Here is a 21043-nt window from a genome sequence, read left to right as displayed (position 1 = left end):
AACATGTTAGAATTTATCATTTCAACATAGATGTAATACTATTTGTTATGATATACTTTGTAATTTTTCATCACTGCAGACTTTTCAAAACTTAAATATTGTAATAATTTATAAAATCTTACAATTATTTAAAGATTTTTACCTTATTTTATAAATACTGTGCACTGATAATTATCATTATTCTCAACCAGGTAAATACAAGAATTTACTTCCTGTTAACTGCTATGCAAAATTTTGAAGTACCATCATTTGGATGGAATAGGGATAACTTGATGAGTAGGGTTAAAAAAAAGGAAAATCAAAATGCTAATGTCAGCATCGTAATGTCTCTGGTCTGTAGATCGATCTCACCAATTCTTTATCATCCAGGAGCAGCAAATTCATCACTAGACTAGAGCTCTTACCATATTGGCAGTAGCATCTTAATTTTCATCTTTTGTTCCCTATTCACCAAGCTGTCACTATTCCTCCCCAATTATAGTATTTAATGAATATCAACCTATTTGAATTTGTCTGTGTTCATAATTCTTCAGGTTTTATATAAATTTCCGCAAGAGTGGCTGTGTGGTAAGTAGCTTGCTAACCAACCACATGGTTCCGGGTTCAGTCCCACTGCGTGGCATCTTGGGCAAGTGTCTTCTGCTATAGCCCCGGGCTGACCAATGCCTTGTGAGTGGATTTGGTAGACGGAAACTGAAAGAAGCCTGTCGTATATATGTATATATATATAAATGTGTGTGTATATGTTTGTGTGTCTGTGTTTGTCCCCCTAGCATTGCTTGACAACCGATGCTGGTGTGTTTACGTCCCCGTCACTTAGCAGTTCGGCAAAAGAGACCGATAGAATAAGTGCTGGGCTTACAGGGAATAAGTCCCGGGGTCGATTTGCTCGACTAAAGGCGGTGCTCCAGCATGACTGCAGTCAAATGACTGAAACAAGTAAAAGAGTAAAAAGAGAGTAAGTAATCATTGTTTACTTTGCATGACTCAAACAGTCTCAGAATTGTCTACTTTTGTGATGGTTCACTTGTAACTTTATATTCTCAGAAAAACCTTCTTACACGTTTCATACTTTACTTGTTTCAGTCGTTAGGCTGTGACCATACTGGAGAACAGTCTTGAAGGGTTTAGTCAAACAAATCAACCCCATAACTTTTTTTTTACATTATTTAAAGCCTGGTATTTAGTCTATCAATCTCTTTTAGCTGAATTGGAAAGGTAAACAAGCCAGCACCAGTTCTAAAGCAGTTGTGCATGTGTGTGTAGGGTGGGGAGCAAACACAGACATATACACGGGCCTCTTTCAGTTTCCATCTACCAAATCCACACACAAGGCTTTGGTCAACCTGGGGCTATCGTAAAACACACTTGCCCAAGGAGTCACACAGTGGGGCTGAAACCAGAACCATATGACTGAGAAGCAAGCTTCTTGCCAGACAGTCACAGCTATGCTTATTATGGAATATTTGGTAATTTTCTATGATCATGTACTTGTTAAAATTAGTAACAATTGATGCTTTACAAACATGGTATTTATTTTCAAAATTTAAGGTGGCGAGCTGGCAGAATCGTTTGCACGTCGGGCGAAATGCTTAGCGGTATTTCGGCTGCCGTTACGTTGTGAGTTCAAATTCCGCCGAGGTCGACTTGGCCTTTCATCCTTTCGGGGTCGATTAAGTAAGTACCAGTTAAGCACTGGGGTCGATGTATTCGACTTAATACCTATGTCTATCCTTGTTTGTCCCCTCTGTGTTTAGCCCCTTGTGGGTAATAAAGAAATAGGTATTTCGTCTGCCACTACGTTCTGAGTTCAAACTTTGCCTTTCATCCTTTCGGGGTCGATTAAATAAGTACCAGTTACGCACTGGGGTCGATATAATCGACTTAATCTGTGTGTCTGTCCTTGTTTGTCCCCTCTGTGTTTAGCCCCTTGTGGGTAGTAAAGAAATAGGTATTTATTTTCAAAACTACTTAAGGTTTTAATGTTAAACAGCTAAATGCATATTAGCATAAGCTATTTCATTACACTGTATTTGTTAAAATATATAGAGTTAATGGTCTTACATAGTTGAAAATTTGGAATTATTATGGCTGGATAATATTTTCAAATTCAGCAATTTACAAATATTTTGTAAATCTTATAATTAGTCCAAATTTTTAGCTGTGGGGCAAGATACAAGTCAGAATTGAACATTTTAATAAGAATACATTTATGAATATTGCAGCATTTTATTTAAAATTAAATGGCAAATTAAATATAAATATTAAAAGTGAATCTAACAGTTTTTGGTGTTTCTTAGATGGCTTATAAACACTTTCCATGCTGCAATTTTTTTCGTTCCAGCACATGATCTCAGATCAGATCACTTGCTATGCAAGTACATCCTAGTATTTTATTGTTGTTCTTTTATGTTCTACTTTCAAATGAATCAAGAATTAATTTTTATTTTATTTTTCTGAGGTCAGTAAAATGAAAATATTCAATAACTCTTCTATAGCAAGATACTTCATCATGTCCTTTTATCATACTTTAGCATACTCTTTTACTCTTTTACTCTTTTACTTGTTTCAGTCATTTGACTGTGGCCATGCTGGAGCACCGCCTTTAATTGAGCAACTCGACCCTGGAACTTATTCTTTTGTAAGCCCAGTACATATTCTATCAGTCTCTTTTGCCAAACCGCTAAGTTACGGGGACATAAACACACCAGCATCAGTTGTCAAGCAATGCTAGGGGGACAAACAGAGACACACATGCATATATATATATATATATATATACGATGGGCTTCTTTTCAGTTTCCGTCTACCAAATCCACTCACAAGGCTTTGGTTGGCTCGAGGCTATAGTAGAAGACACTTATCCAAGGTACCATGCAGTGGGACTGAACCCGGGACCATGTGGTTGGTAAACAAGCTACTTACCACACAGCCACTCCTGCGCATCTCAATATTTTGTAGAAAACCACTGCCCCACCTCTCAAATACTCCCAATCACCACTTAGTTGAGAAGTCTTTTCCTATATCCTGTTCTTTTCATATCTTGCAAGATATTTGCTGACCTTATTAGTGCTTGTGCCATGAAAAAAGCACCCAGTATATGCAGTAAAGAGATTGGCATCAGGAAGAGCATCCAGCCATAGAAACCCAGCCAAAGCAGACACAGGACCTCAGTGTGGCCTTGGAGCTCATCAGATCCTGTAAAATTGTCCAACCCATTCCAGGATAGAAAATGGATGTTAAATAGTAATGTTGATGATGATGATGATGATGACAACAATGAAATTTGTTAGATTTATGACATTTTTATTCTCACCATCATGTTATAATTTACTGTTTCGATGAGTACATATCTATCAGAGGTTACTATGTGACACTAGTTTAGTCCATGTCCATTGTTTGCATATGTGCTCATATGTTGTGTATTTCAGTCTCTAATGATCACTGATCTGCCAAAATTTTGAAAATTTGATAATCGTAATTATAAGTTTTAAGGTTGATGAATTCAATCCTGTCAGAATTCATTATTTTTCTGACATTGGAACAGTTCCAATTCCTAATTTCGTGATTACTGATGTCAAAATTATTAATTTCTAATAACAAGAGAGCTGTCAGAATTCTTTAAAATTTCATTATTACAAACACATCTTTTATTAATCTGTAAGTAAAGACTGTTTAAGGACCTTGGTGTGGTTACCCTTTGCAATTTTCATGTTTGCTAATATGTCAAAATGTTTCCTTATGAATGACAGCATGCCTATAAGGATTTTAAAATGCTCATTATTAAACATATTTAACTTTGATGGCACCGAAAGAAAGATGTAATTATTTAAGAAATAATAGAAGTACTGTTCATAAACAAAATTTTAACAAATATAAATGAAGATGTTCATGATCATAGTTTTGTGATTATTTTTACATCAAATTAGTACAATATTATCTCAGATACATCTGGTGTGCTTGCAATTTAATAATTATCCTGCTTCTTGACAAAAAATTCCATTGTTAATAACTATAGAGTTATTGTAATATTCACCATTTAGCATTGTTTAAAAAATGTTTAAGTTTGACAAAAACACTTATCATACATCATTTGAATAATACTGTGTGAGTTAAAATATGATAAATGCTAGTTAACAATTAAACTTGTAAATTCTTCATAATCGTTAACCTGCTGGAATTCTCAAATTTTCAAAATCTCAGAATACTATCACGACCAAATGCCAAAAGAAATTATACATGTGACAATCTAACTAACTGGCATTCTCTTGGTTATGATGATGTGTATTCCAATTGAACCAATCAACAGAACAACCTGCTCATGAAATTAACATGCAAATGGCTGAGCACTCCACAGACATGTGTACTTTTGACATGGTAATGTAGTTTGCAGTGGGATTCAGAGTGACACCAAATGTGACAAAACTGGCCCCTTTGAATTACTGATACAACACATTTTTGCCAGCTGAGTGGACTGGAGGAAAATGAAATAAAGTGTCTTGCTCAAGGACACAGCATATCATCAGGTATCATACTCATGGCCTTGTGGAGGCACATGGCCTAGTGGTTAGAGAAGCAGACTTGCAGTCGAGGGATCGCAGGTTCAAATCTTAGACCGGGCAATGTGTGTGTTTATGAGTGAAAACACCTAAGCTTCACACGGCTCTGGCAGAAAATAATGGTGAACTTCTGCTGACTCTTTTGCCACAATTTTCTCTCACTCTTTCCTCCTGCATTTTGCAGCTCACCTGCGATGAACCAGTGTCCCATCCAGGTGGGGAACCTATAAGCCAAGGAAACCAGGAAACTGGCCCTTATGAGCCAGGCATGGCTCAAGAAGGAACATACTCATGGCCTTACAATGATGAGCTGCATACCCTAGCTACTTAGCCAGACACCTTCACAATGACAATATACTCAATATATAAGAGGAACAATGTGTGCTATGCCTACAGGTGCTGGCAGTCATGAACCAACGTCTGGAGATTCATGCTTCTTGTCCGAGAAGATACAGCAATAGTCTCTTGTTCCTTCTACCCATTTATTTCAGTTTACTTTACTAATTCCCTACTCTCCTAAGCTTACTCTTGAAGAACAGGGCCCATTTTACTCTTTGGCTGGAGAAGTGGAGCTGGGTCATATGATATCAGAGTGTGTTTTCAAACCAGTGGTCTGATGTGATGCATGTCTAGGGGCCAACTCCAATTCAAGCCCTAAATGCCTTAGCCAGAGGAACATCTATTTGATGCTTAACTAAGGCCCTTTACAGGTATTACCAAACTGGGCCTTAGTAGACTTGAGAGTAGTGATAACTCTAGTGTGTCTCTATGCTCTACAAAACTCCTGAATTCTTAAGCTGAAGCTTTACAACTAGACTCAGTTTAATGTCTTAATCAGGAGAAACCAGGTATATACTTTAATATTAACATTTGCTAAAAGGTCAGTCTTTCATATTGTTGACATGTCATAATTTCTAAATATTCTAATCAGATCTATAGAGCAATTTTCAGAATTCACAAGAGCACATATGACATGATAGTAAAGCTAGTAGAAATCATGATATTCATGTTTGTTAAGATGTTCATTTTTTTTTCTTTTCTTTTTCCAGTTTTGCCGGCTCTACTGCAATCACAAGTTTCAAATAATCATGATCAAAGAAATATAATAAATTTCATGTCTGATAAGTCTGCAAGTAGATGATTATTTAGGTAGCATAACATTTCAAATACATAGCTTTCATGTTTCTAGTTATGTTAACATTTTCAAATTTCAAAGAACACTGACATTATCAAAATTTTTGAATTTATATGGACAAAATACACCAAAACTTTTCGAATATAAAGTGAAAATATTTGTCAGAAATCATTAAATTGGTACTGCAGCAGTGCACAGACTCATTAAATATTCTACTTTGCTGTAGGAATCTTGAGAAATCCTATCAAATTCTATCACATTGCTAAATGAGGAAAATTTGCAAATTCGTACAAGACTGTGGTCAGAAAAATTCCAAAAGTTCACACATTTAAAAGCATGAAAATTATGTTTGATATATGTAATAGGTATGATGATATGAAAATGATCAATCAGGGGTATCTGGTGCCAAACTAAGAAATGGCCAGGAGCTATGAGAATTTATACTTTATTTGAAAATGAACAAAATTTACAAATTCTAATAGGTTTCTACAAATAAGAAAATTTCAAAATTCCATGTTACTAAGAATATTTTAATGGATGCTGCATGATAAAAGCAGTTATCTCTGAAGTGTTTTTAGACATGAAATGTAAGTCTTGAATGGTTGTAAGACTTTATATAATATTGGAAAAATCATGAAAATTTTCAGATTCTCACTAAGTTTGGAAATTCTGATATAATTGTGACCATGAAAATTAAAAATTCTAAAAGTCTGCTGTCAGCTAGAAGCAGGAAAAAGATTACAAATAGACATATATAGAAATTTTTTTATATAAAAATAGAGAAATATAAAATTTATAAATGTTAACCTTTGGATAAATAATTGACATTTTCTGTCATATAGGGGTTAATCACACATGAAAATTCTGATCTATGTTTGATCATGAAAACTTGAAAATTCTGTCAAATCATAAAAAATATATCTTTTTTATTCTATAATAAAATATAACTTCAGTTAAAGAAGTACCTGCATTAAATAAAGTGATGTTACTTACAGTAATGTTATATAAGAAGACACTCTAATATCTTCCTCTTTTTTACGCTAATGATACTAATGATGATGATGACAACTACAACGATGATGATGATGATGATGATGATGGTGATGATGATGATGCCTAAAATGAAAAGAAGTAAGAGAAAGGGAAGGAAAAGTAATAATATCACCAGCATAGCACAACATGAAGGGAAGTAACTGCTAGACTCTGATACTGATAAAGCATCTAAATCCTGGTTAAAAGTATTTAACCAGTACACATGAAGTTGTATGTAGCTGCAGGTTTCAATGAATTTCTAATGAAGCTGGGATCAGCATCTGACTGCTTGTGAGAGAGAGAAGCAATATTAATTCATCAAAGCAAAAATATTGGAACCATTAGAATTATAGACCAATAATTGGTCTATGCAAAATAGTGACATCTACGAAGGGAAGTCAAAAATTATCTGCACTTTTGCCAAAATATACCCTTATTTTTGTCGCTTTGCCTTCTGCGTATGCATGCTTATAGTTGGTACTGTTGTTGTTATGTGATCGTAGTTTGAACCTGATCATGCAATTTTTCTTTCAGGCTTTACAGTGTAAGCATGGCTGCTCCACTAGCAATGTACACCAAAGAAGAACAAAGATAGTGATCTGATTTCTCTGGAAAAGGGGTGTAAAATCAATAGTGCAAGATACAGTGCTTTGCTGGCCAACAAACTGAAGCCAGCAATTCACACCAAATGCTGATGCCTATTGTCAAAGAAAATTTTGTTGTTGCATGACAATCCACGCCCACACATGGCAGTCCAGACCGTTGAAACCATTAACCAATTGGATTTTGAGGTGCTGGAACACCCTGCCTACAGTGCAGATCTTACCCCTCCTAACTATGATAGCTTTGGACTGCTTAGAGATGGTTTATGAGATCATCGATTTCCTATGGATGAAGATGTGAAGGAAGTGGCACATAAATGGTTGCACAATCAACCAAAATCCTTCTTCTTCGAGGGAATACACAAGCTTGTATACCACTGGACCAAATGCATCAAAAAGGACGGAGACTATTTAGAAAAATAATGTACTCAGTTATCCCCTGCTTTTGTGTAAATGCATTGAGTATTCCCTCCAACAAGAAGGATTTTGGTTGATCATGCAACCATTTATGAAAAACAATAGTGTGTATAATTTTTGACTCTCGCTCATATATTTACCCAGAAGTTAGCTGGTTATACTCTTTACTCTTTTACTTGTTTCAGTCATTTGACTGCTGCCATGCTGGAGCACTGCCTTTAATCAAGCAACTCGACCCCGGGACTTATTCTTTTGTAAGCCCAGTACTTATTCTATCGGTCTCTTTTGCCGCACCGCTAAGTAATGGGGACATAAACACACCAGCATCGGTTGTCAAGCAATACTAGGGGGACAAACACACTCACACAAACACACACACATATATATATATATATATATATACATATATACGACGGGCTTCTTTCCGTTTCCGTCTACCAAATCCACTCACAAGGCTTTGGTCGGCTCGGGGCTATAGTAGAAGACACTTGCCCAAAGTGCCACGTAGTGGGACTGAACCTGGAACCATGTGGTTGGTAAACAAGCGACTTACCACGCAGCCACTCCTGTGCCAGACGGTTATCTGGAAAATAATAACATCTTTTCAAAAGAGGAACAGAAAAAGAGTCAAAAAACAAATGGCAGAATATCAAAAGACAGTTATATAGATTTAATGGTTTTACATAGTTGAAAATTTGGAAATTTTATGGCTGGGTAATATTTTCAAATTCAGCAATTTACAAATATTTTATAATACTTATAATTAAAAACAGTAAAAGAGATAAACATTTAGTCCTGACCTGGATTGATAACAAAAACCCTTTCTTGGATATAGGAGACATTGTAGATAAACAAAATAGACCTATAATAGAACAGTTTATGTAAAACTTCAAAATTACTACAGCTTTCACTGGTAAACAAGGATAGCCCAGTAACATGTACTATACTTTTGTTTATTGTTTATGGTACTTATGTAGTTGCTAGCAGACACTGATACCCTTTTGATTATCTCATCCCTTTCTTAGCAAAATATTGCTGATTTAACAATTGGAAAGAAACAGATCTGCTCCAGAACTAAGAAGCTACTCATTTTCGGTTGAGTAAACTGGAGCAATGATGCACTTTGGTCAAGGACACAATGTACCATCTGGTCAAGAATCAACCTTATGGTCATAAGACCTTTTTTTTTTATTTTATAGGCCACAGGACTTCATAAAGCTATAAAATATCAAGACATGAAAAGTAGAAGATAATAAAAATCATCCCTGCTTATTCTAAATGAGGTGTTTTTCTGGGAAACACCTTGCCACTACATTTCTATCTTGCTTGCACAGGTACAATGAATGCTGAAAATGTGCAGAAAATAGACTCCATCAACTGCCAAGGAGGCAAACTAGTGATAGTAGATAGCTTGTTATCTAGGTGACCAATTTAGTAGTAGGGGTGGGTGGTACGAGAGTGTAGCTTCAAGAATAAGATTAGGCTGGGCAGAGTTCAGAGAGCTCCTACTCCTGCTGGCAACAAAGAGCCTATCTCTCAGAGTGAAAGGCAAACTGTTTGATGCCTGTGTGTGAACAGCTATGTTGTATGGCAGTGAAGCATGGATTGTGACAGCTGAAGACATGCATAGGCTTGAAAGAAATGAAGCCAGTATGCTTCACTGGGTGTGCAATGTCAGTGTGCATGTACAACAGAGTGTAAGCATCTTGAGAAAAAAGTTAGGCATAAAAGGCATCAGATTTGGTGTGCAAGAGAGACGAATGTGCTGGTGTGGTCATGTGATATGTATGGACGAGGACCACTGTGTAAAGAAGTGCTGATCTCTAACTGTGGAGAGATCCTGTGGTAGAGGTAAACCCAAGAAGACATGGAATAAAGTGGTGAAGCATGATCTTCGAACTTTGAGCCTCACAGAGGCAATGACTTGAGCCAAGACCTTTGGCGATATGCTGTACTTGAGAAGACCTGTCAAGCCAAGTGAAATCATAGTTGTGACTGATGCTGGTGTCATGTAACTGGCACCTGTGCCTGTGGTGCATAAGGAGCACCTGACAAGCATTGGGCCTCATGGAGGCAAAGTGGTTGAGTTCCTTTCGAGTGGTGTGCCTCACAGAGGCAAAGTGGCTGAGGTACTTTCGAATGTTGGACCTCATGGAGACAAAGTGTTTGAGTTCCTTTTGAGCATTGGGCCTCTCAAAGGCAATGACGAAGACCTTTGGTATTATGTCGTGTATGAGAAGGAGACCCATCAAGCTGAGCAGAATCGCAATCATGGTAAAAAGTGGTGTCATGCAAATGACACCCATGCCAGTGGCACATAAAAGCGCCCATTACACACTTGGAGTGATTAACATTAGGAAGGGCATCCAGCTCTAGAAACCATGCCAAATCAGACTGGAGTCCGGCGCAGCATTCCAGCTTGCCAGCCCTGGTCAAACTGTCAGACCCATACCAGCATGGACAACGGACGTTAAATGATGATGATGACGATGATGATGATGATGTTGAAATACCAAAATGGTTGCAATGTAATGGTTTAGCTATAAACTATCTCTTCTGTATAGATGTTTATTGCCTAATAATGAAATTAGACAAATCTGCCAAATCTACACTAAATAAATAAATAAATAAATAAGAGGGACGTTGGCACTGGATGAACTGTTTACACCCCTACCTACTTTCAAGAAATTTTGCCCACGTTGGACCTTCTGTTGACATAGCCATTTCTTCTCTAAATTTAGCAGGTATTTCATTTATTTTAGGAGCCGTTAACTTCATCATTACTATTATCAAATCAAAGCTGTCTCCACAACTTTTTAATAGTATTTAAAACTGATAAGATAGAACATACAGAAATGTAAGAAAATAATTAAAGATTAATGAACAAAATAGATTCTAGATACAAATATACAATACATCTCTATAATAAACTACAGCTTCAGCATAATAAATAACTAAGAAAACTAGAAAACTACACGCTAAATTTTGAACGTGTCATCCTAAAACTAACAGAGATAGAATATACCTATCATGCAGTCAGGAGGGAGGAGACTAGTATAAATATATAAAAAAACTATTAGAAGTAGCCATAAACAAATTAGGAAATTACTTTGAAGCCAGCGAAAGCAGACTGGTTAGTATAATAACAACAGTAGTAGTAGTAGTAGTAGTAGTAGTAAGAATTATAATAATAATATTAATGATAATGATAATGCAACAAGAAAACATAAAATTTTTGTCAAAGTATTTGAAGTGTAAAGAAAGTACAAAGTAAAAGCTAATTATATATCAATAGAAAAGATTCAATTAAGAAGAAAATCAAAGAAAAAAAGTTAAAAGAATATGTCAAAAGATAAAATCGAACTGGAACTCCAAAAATACTGCAAAATCTTAAATGGTGGGGTGGCGGGAGAGAAACTTCTCCATGGTCAGTGTCTTACAAATTTGGACAATGACGAACCAAGGGGAAAGTTAATACCAGCTCAAAAGATTTGAACTACTGGTAGAAATAAATGGTTTGGATTTTTGCACAAGACCAATGCTTAGCCACAGGCAAAAAAAATTATCAAATAGAACAATGAGTCAAAGAAAGAATCATGCAAAGGCTGACATCAGCTGAAGATTTTATTATCATAATAAAGCAGTCATCCACGTTTGTTCAAACTGACAAGTCTTTACATTAGATATTTTCATGTGGGCAAAATATGTAGACATCCATGTTTAAAAAAACATCAACACTGAAAATACACAATATATGATATAAACATACACTAAACTTGGTATGTTACATTGTCATGGCTACTATTTCCTGAAGTCACGACAGACTAACAATATGAGATCAATATGAATCACCCAGATACCAAAATCAAAGACTAGCATGGAACTGTATGAATGGTGATAGACAGCTTAATACATTCCAACAAAACGGTTTCTTGGAAGGAAGTTAAAACATTACCTGAATAGAAGGATCTATAAAAGATAAATCAGCAAGGTGTATAGCATGGGATTAAACATAAGGCCAATAAGTTTGCTCTAGGTATGATAAATATGAACATCCAAGGTGGCGAACTGGCTGAAATGTTAGCACGCCAGACGAAATGCGTAGCCGTATTTCATCTGCCGTTATGTTCTGAGTTCAAATTCTGGCGAGGTCGACTTTGCTTTTCATTTTTTCGGGGTCGATAAATTAAGTACCAGTTATGCACTGGGGTCGATGTAATCGGCTTTGTCTGTCCTTGTTTGTCCCCTCTACATTTAGCCCCCTGTGGGTAGTAAAGAAATTAAAGAAATAGGTATGATGAATATGAACATCCTCCTCCTCATCATCATCGTTTTCATGTCCACATTTTTATGGCTGTACATACTGGACTGAATTTACCGAGGTAGATTTTCTAAAGCTGAATGCATCCAAATAAGGAAACCTTTCCTCATGGCTAAACATATTTTCCACTGAAAATAGAAAATGAAGAAATGAAGGAGCCAATGGCACTTCTTTACAACAAACATGTGATGTCGAATCAGGGCTTCTTTCAGTTTCCATCTACCAAATCCACTCACAAAGTTTGTTTGTGTGTATTTACATAAACGTGTGTGTGTAATCCAAAAGTTCATAAAATAATAAAACGAAAACAATTGCAACAAAAACTGAATTGAAATAATAAAATAATAAAACGTAAACAATCGCACAAAAACTGAATTGAAATAATAAAAAGTTCCAATAAGAGCTAGCAGAGACCTTCATGAAGCAGTGTGTTGAGCAACATCACTGTGTCTATTTTGCAAGTTGTGAAATTTGTCGTTTTTGTGATCACATGTATGCAGTAGTTCGCAATTTTGTCATGGACGGGAACAAAGAACCAATGTGAAACTTTTTGTGTTAAACTTGGGAACTCTGCTACAGAGACATTGAACATGCTTCAGCAGCTTACAGTTACAAGGCAATGGGTCATACACAATGTTTCAGCTGGCACAGGCACTTCAAAAGTGGGAGAACGTCCCCGAAAGACGATGGGATCTGGAAGACCTGCTTCATATGTCACTCCCAGAAATGTGGTATTGTGCAGCAAGAATTCATCCTCCAGGACCAGAACATCAATCAAGAGTTCTTCTGTGTCGTTTGGAAGCATTTGATGGAGGAAATTTGGCAAGAGAGATCAGATCTGTGAAGCACGAAGAATCGGATTCTTCACAGTGACAATACACCCTGTCACTAAACTCTCCTCATTCATGTGTTTCTCACCAAAAACAACATGGTATTGCTTCCGCACACACCCTATTCACCAAATTTAGAACCTTTAGACTTCCATCTCTTCCCCTTCTAAAGAGGAAGATGTAGCTCAATGGTTGCCATTCTAACACCCTTGCTGAGATCCAAAGTGAATTGTACAAAGTCCTTGACCTGCTTACAGAAAACGACTTCCAGGTCGAATTCCAAAACTGACAGATTCCAAAACTGACAGGAATGCTGGGATTGGTATATTGCTGCACAAGATGACTATTTTGAAGGAGATGATGTTAAAACTTAGGTAAATTAGGCGTAGGAGTGGCTGTGTGGTAAGTAGCTTCCTTACGGACCACATGGTTCTGGGTTCCGTCCCACTGCATGGCACCTTGGGCAAGTGTCTTCTACTATAACCTCGGGCCAACCAAAGCCTAGTGAGTGGATTTGGTAGACGTAAACTGAAAGAAGCCTGTCATATATATGTATATATATATATTTATAGATATATATATGTATGTGTGTGTATATGTTTGTGTGCCTGTGTTTGTCCCTCCAACATCACTTGACAACCGATGCTGGTGTGTTTATGTCCCAGTAACTTAGCGGTTTAGCAAAAGCAACCGATAGAATAAATACTAGGCTTACAACTAAAGGCGGTGCTCCAGCATGGCCACAGTCACATGACTGAAACAAGTAAAAGAGTAAAAGTGTAAAAGAGATGGATAATGGTGAGGAGGTGTCCAGGTGGGCTCACAAGTCACAAAGTGAGTAGAAGTAGGTGGGTGACTGCATCATGCAGGTAAGAAGGAAAAAATCATTTAAATAATGGGGTGGATATTGTGAAAAGACCACAGTTATCAAGAATGAAGTTTGGTAATTCTGAGAATATTTCTAGCTCATATCCAGTTTTACCATTACTAAACTACAATTTTATATTTTCTAAAATAATGTCTCTTCACAAATGTTAAATGTAGATTACAATTTTAACTATATCTATTGTTTTTAAGTACTAATTTTAGATAATTATTTCTAATGTTGTTTGCTGTTACTGCTAATTTCTAGAAATTTCAAAGAATTACGTTTCGACATATTTTTCAAAATATACATGCAAAATAAAAATAATATAGTATAATTAATTAATTTAGCTTTCATCTCAAAGAATTCTGTAACCTGCTGGATAACATGCCACTGATACACAGCCTAATACAAATGATAGCAGTAGCACACACAGGAACACACACATATGAATACACACACATGTATATAGATATGTATTATTATGCATTTGCGTGTGTATGTGTATGTTTGTGATTGTATGTGCACATGTGTGTGTGTGTGTGTGTGTGTGTGTGTATGTGTGAATATAGAAATTATATACAATGTGTTTAATAAAAACACATATTGATTCTTGGTGTGAAAACATAAACTGTGAATATATGTTCACGATACTCAATCTCACCTGCCAAAGATGTTGCAATTTATTCACAAGTTATATTTTCACAGTATGAGTAAATGTATCATAATTAAACATGCTGTATATGATTTGCCTTATACACATTCACACATAATGACACTGTTTTGATAATTTTATTATAAATATGTATATATGTGAATGTGTGAGTGTGTGTTTGTATATTTCGTGTTATGCTAAGAAGCAGTGCACAGTACCAGAATTTTCAACTTTGAGTCAAATCTAACAAACTACTTCAAATTGATGTTAGAGTATCCATGTGAATGGAGTCTTGACCGGTTAGTTTGTACTGGTAACTGGCATCAAGTTGTGTAAATGGTAATAAGGGAGTCAAACCAAACAGAAGTATTTTTAAATCATTTAATACATACATATATAGGAGTAGGAGTGGCTGTGTGGTAAGTAGCTTGCTTACCAACCACATGGTTTGGGTTCAGTCCCACTGTGTGGCAACTTGGGCAAGTGTTTTCTACTATAACCTCGGGCCGACCAAAGCCTTGTGAGTGGATTTGGTAGACGGAAACTGAAAGAAGCCCGTCATATATATGTATATATATGTATGTGTGTGTATGTGTATATGTTTGTGTGTCTGCATTTGTCCCCCCAACATCGCTTGACAACTGATGCTGGTATGTTTACATTCCTGTAACTTAGCAGTTTGGCAAAAGAGACTGATAGAGTAAGTACTAGGCTTACAAAGAATAAGTCCTGGGGTCGATTTGCACGACTAAAGGCGGTGCTCCAGCATAGCTGCAGTCAAATGACTGAAACAAGTAAAAGAGTAAAAGAGTATACATTTCAGATTTCCATAATATATATGATAGGAAATACATTCATGGCATAAGAACTTCCTATATTTTGAAATGTTTTAACTGAGGAAGGTCTTATGTAATGAATGCATTTCCTATTATATATGTTATGCAGACTTCATTATTACAACTTGCACATCTCCATGGCAGTTCAAACTAGTCAGTCCAGACTTCGTTTAAACAGATGTGTTGTTATATATGTAAGTATATTTCTATGTATGCATATATGCATGTATAAACATATAGGTGTGTGTATCAACATGCAGCGCTTTGTGGATATGAGGTTTGTTTCACTACCACATAGCTTCAGACTCAGGCTCACTTTGTAGCATGTTGGGTCAGTGTCTTCTCCTGTAGTACTAAGCCCACCCATGTCTTGTGAGCTAATTTGATTGATGGATATTGTAGAGAAGCCCATTGTATATTTATATCGTTTGTATCTTTACCAGGGGAGGTAACTAAATTGAGTTTGGCAAATTTGTTTGGCACTCAACAGTAGTTGAAAAAGAAAAAGAAAGAAAAATGATCGACTGTGTATGAAATATGCATGCTTGGTGTTAAGGGAAGCAACTCCTATCAGCGCCATATAGTCGATTGTGCAACTACAGAAAAACGATTTCGCATGGCTTTATCGATCGCATGCTCACCTGGAATCGATTTTTGTAATTTTTTCAAGACTTATACACACCCTGATACTGTCGGTATCTACATAACAAATTTGAGCGCAATCAGATGGAGGATGCCCAAGATCCAAGAAGACACACACAGACAGAACGGATTTTATATAAGAGATGTATCGCTAACTATGACACATAGTACCATTGTTAGAAAATCTATGACCTCATGTAATTTAAACAAATGAGAAGCATGAAAGCTGACAGGACATTTGTATGGCTTAGTGGTTATTCACTTCATCAGCCACTGCTGAACTAAAGAGTATTAATTATTTAACCAGACACTCTACAGTAGCTGTGGACAACATTAGTGGTGGAGGAGGATATAAGTCATTAGGAACAGATAATGGGGGAAAATGTTCACTCTGTATATCACCACAAAATTACTGGATTAGAAATGTAGAGAAAATACCTTCAGAAAGGCCTACAAAAGAAACATAATCAGTAGTTACATGTAGAAACATGCCTAGAGATGTGTAGGTATGTACATATATATGTGGTGGGGGGTACATATGTTTATATATATATATATATATATATATATATAGAGAGAGAGAGAGAGAGAGAGAGAGAGAGAAAGAGAGAGAGAGAGAGAGAGAGAGAGAGAGAGAGAGAGACAGAGACAGAGACAGACAGACAGACAGACAGACATACAAACAGACAGATAGAGATAGAGAGAGAGAGAGGCTTGGAGATACCATTATGAAATACTGCTAAATGTGGAGTAAGAATGGGAGGAGGAAAGCCTGCCAAATGTTGACCCAGCTGAGGGACCAGCTACCCAAATCGACAGTATCGGGTAGATAAAGCAATTAAGGATATGAAGATAGGGAAAGCTCCTGGCCCCTCAGGAATCACCGCTGCGATGCTTAAAATATCTGATGGTGTGGGTTATGGTCTGGTCACCTGTATTGTAAATCAGGTGGTTCATGAAGGAGTCATACTCAATGACTGGTGTAATAGCACTATAGTCAACTGCTACAAAGGTAAAGGTGATGCTTTAGATAGAAATAACTACAGGGGTATCAAATTGCTGGATCAGGTGATGAAGGTCATGGAGGGGGTCATAGCCCAATTAATTAGGGAGAGAGTTTTCCTAGATGAGATACAGTTCGGTTTTGTGCCAGGTAGAAGCACCACTGATGCTATATTTCTGGTAAGGCAACTGCAGGAGAAATACCTAGCCAAAGATATACCCCTGTACTTAGCTTTTGTTGACATGAAGAAAGCTTTCGACAGGGTCCTCTGATTCGATATATGGTGGTCAATGCGTAGATGAGTGGTTGGTAAGAACTGTACAAGCCCTGTATAGGGATGTTGTCAGTAAGGTGAAAGTTGGTAATGAGTATAGTAAAGAATTCCGGGTAGAAGTAGGGGTTCACCAAGGATCAGTTCTCAGCCCCCTCTTATTCATCATAGTCCTCCAGGCAATAACAGAGGAATTCAAGACAGGATGCCCCTGGGAGCTCCTCTATGCTGATAACCTTGCTCTAATAGCTGAGTCACTTTCAGAACTAGAGATGAAGTTCCAAGTGTGGAAGCAAGGTCTAGAATCAAAGGGCCTTAGAGTCAATCTAGCAAAAACCAAAATCCTAGTAAGTAGGAAGGCAGACAAATGACAAACCCCTTCAGGTAGATGGCCCTGCTCAATCTGTAGAAAAGGTATAGGTAGAAACTCCATAAGGTGTACCTGGTGTAAGCTATGGACACATAAGAGGTGCAGCAATATCAAAGGAAGGTTAACCAGGTGAATAGTTTTTGTATGTGGCAGATGCACAGGGGCAATAAACACCAACAATGTACAAAATCAGATTCAATCACATGCCGGGGAAAAACTAGAAGTAGCTGATAGTTTCCGCTACCTAGGGGACCAAGTCAGTAGTGAAGCTGGATGCTTTGAGAGCATAACCACTAGAATAAGAATAACCTGGGCAAAGTTCATAAAGCTCCTACCTCTGCTGGTAACAAATGGCCTCTCACTCAGAGGGAAAGGTAGACTGTATGATGCAGTTGTGTGAACAGCCATGCCACACGGCAGTGAAACATGAGCCATGATTTTTGAGGAGTGTAATGGGTGCCTTTACACACCACTGACACAGGAGTCAGTCATGTGGTACTGGCATTGGCCACACTGGAATGGTGATTTTACATGCCACCGGCATGGGTGCCAGTCAGGCAGCAGTGGTACCATTCATGCTTGAATGGTACTTTTTACATGCCAGTGGCATGGGTGCCGGTCAAGCAGTACTGGCATTGGCCATGCTCGAATGGTGCTTTTTACATGCCATTCAGGCAGCACTGACATCATACAAGCTCAACTAGTGCATTTTACATACCACAGGCAAGGTGACAGTCAGGTGTCACTGGCATTGGCCATTCTCAATTGGTGCTTTTTACATGCTAGTCAGGCAGCACTGGCATCAGCCACAACTATGATATCATTCAGTTCAACAGGCCTTCACAAGCACAGCATATTGCCCAACGATTGAAGGGTGTTTTTAAATGGGCCAGTTATGTGACACTGGCATCGGCCATGGCTATGATCTAATATGTATGGTAAATGAAAGACGGAAGATGGAATATATGAGAATTCCTATTAATCATGACAATTGTTTTGAAACATCTAGCATCAATCCCTCATGGGTGGGACATTTAACAACTGGTTCAGGAACATCCAGTGGTGCAGATGCATCTCATCAGGTGATAAACAGATGGAACTCATTAAAATAACAGTCCCGCAATGTATCTTCTCATTTTGTTGAAAGAAAAGCAGCAAAACAAAGGAAGTATCTTCATTTATATAGAAGACCAAAAATAAAAATCACAGAAGCAAAAAAAGAAATGAACACACGATACAGTAAGAAAAGTATTAAAAGTAACCATTTACAGATATGGATGGTGTGTTTACGCAAGCTGGATGGTGTGTGTACACTTGCTCATACAAGCATCCACAAAAATGTAAGCATATGCACACGCGAGGTTTGGTGCACTCATGATCGCAAAGCAAGTTAGTTTACTCTTACTCTGTTTTTTACTCTTTTACTTGTTTCAGTCATTTGGCTATGGCCATACTGGAGCACCGCCTTTGGTCGAGCAAATTGACCCCAGGACTTATTCTTTGTAAGCCTAGTACTTATTCTATCGGTCTCTTATGCTGAACAGCTAAGTTATGGGGACATAAACACACCAGCATCGGTTGTCAAACAATGTTGGGGGGACAAACACAGACACACAAACGTATACATACACACACACACACACACACATATATATACATACAACAGGCTTCTTTCAGTTTCCATCTACCAAATCCACTCACAAGGCTTTGGTTGGCCCAAGGCTATAGTAGAAGACACTTGCCCAAGGTGCATCACAGTGGGATTGAACCTGCAACCATGTGGTTCGTGAGCAAGCTACTTACCACACAGCCATATCTACCTGGTGTTTATAAGAATGGGGAGTTTAAAAGTAAACTTAAGTAATCCACGCCATAAAGTAAATTAAGTTAATGCTTACTCAAAATTCATTCCGACTGCATTGTGCAAAAGCACATTCATATGCATGAGGGCATCTTAAGAGTCTTTCAAAAATTCTATTAAAGATCCACAGAATAGACATTGGTCCACAGAATTATCATTGGTCCACAGAATAGATATTGGTCCACAGAATAGACATTGGTCCACAGAATAGACATTGGTCCACAGAATAGACATTTGTCCACAGAATAGATATTGGTCTACAGAATAGACATTGGTCTACAGAATAGATATTGGTCCACAGAATAGACATTGGTCCACAGAATAGACATTGGTCCACAGAATAGACATTGGTCCACAGAATAGATATTGGTCCACAGAATAGATATTGGTCCACAGAATAGACATTGGTCCACAGAATAGACATTGGTCCACAGAATAGACATTGGTCCACAGAATAGATATTGGTCCACAAAATAGACATTGGTCCACAGAATAGACATTGGTCCACAGAATAGACATTGGTCCACAGAATAGATATTGGTCCACAGAATAGACATTGGTCCACAGAATAGACATTGGTCCACAGAATAGACATTGGTCCACAGAATAGACATTGGTCCACAGAATAGACATTGGTCCACAGAATAGATATTGGTCTACAGAATAGACATTGGTCTACAGAATAGATATTGGTCCACAGAATAGACATTGGTCCACAGAATAGACATTGGTCCACAGAATAGACATTGGTCCACAGAATAGATATTGGTCCACAGAATAGACATTGGTCCACAGAATAGATATTGGTCTACAGAATAGACATTGGTCCACAGAATAGACATTGGTCCACAGAATAGACATTGGTCCACAGAATAGATATTGGTCTACAGAATAGACATTGGTCTACAGAATAGACATTGATCCACAGAATAGATATTGGTCCACAGAATAGATATTGGTCCACAGAATAGACATTGGTCCACAGAATAGATATTGGTCCACAGAATAGACATTGGTCCACAGAATAGACATTGGTCCACAGAATAGATATTGGTCCACATAATAGATATTGGTCCACAGAATAGACATTGGTCCACAGAATAGATATTGGTCTGCAGAATAGATATTGGTCTGCAGAATAGACATTGGTCCACAGAATAGACATTGGTCCACAGAATAGATATTGGTCCACAGAATAGATATTGGTCCACAGAATAGACATTGGTCCACAGAATAGATATTGGTCCACAGAATAGACATTGGTCCACAGAATAGACATTGGTCCACAGAATAGACACTGGTCCACAGAATAGACATTGGTCCACAGAATAGACATTGGTCCACAGAATAGACATTGGTCTATAGAATAGACATTGGTCCACAGAATAGACATTGGTCCACAGAATAGATATTGGTCTACAGAATAGACATTGGTCTACAGAATAGATATTGGTCCACAGAATAGACATTGGTCCACAGAATAGACATTGGTCCACAGAATAGACATTGGTCCACAGAATAGACATTGGTCCACAGAATAGATATTGGTCCACAGAATAGACATTGGTCCACAGAATAGACATTGGTCCACAGAATAGACATTGGTCCACAGAATAGACATTGGTCTACAGAATAGACATTGGT

General features: G+C 37.4%; 1 long non-coding RNA gene across 1 annotated transcript; it reads right to left on the bottom strand.

Annotated features, from left to right (window-relative positions):
• Positions 1-12473: 12473 nt before the first annotated feature.
• LOC118765561 lies at positions 12474-16906 on the bottom strand. The gene is made up of 3 exons (XR_005001423.1): positions 16897-16906; positions 15818-15819; positions 12474-12612 (listed from the first exon to the last, which is right to left on the bottom strand). It is a non-coding gene; the product is annotated as an uncharacterized LOC118765561 (long non-coding RNA).
• Between the last annotated feature and the right edge of the window lie 4137 nt (positions 16907-21043).

This window comes from Octopus sinensis, linkage group LG12, assembly GCF_006345805.1.
Source record: "Octopus sinensis linkage group LG12, ASM634580v1, whole genome shotgun sequence".
NCBI classification, from domain to species: domain Eukaryota; kingdom Metazoa; phylum Mollusca; class Cephalopoda; order Octopoda; family Octopodidae; genus Octopus; species Octopus sinensis.
This window is presented reverse-complemented; position numbering and strand designations above follow the sequence as displayed.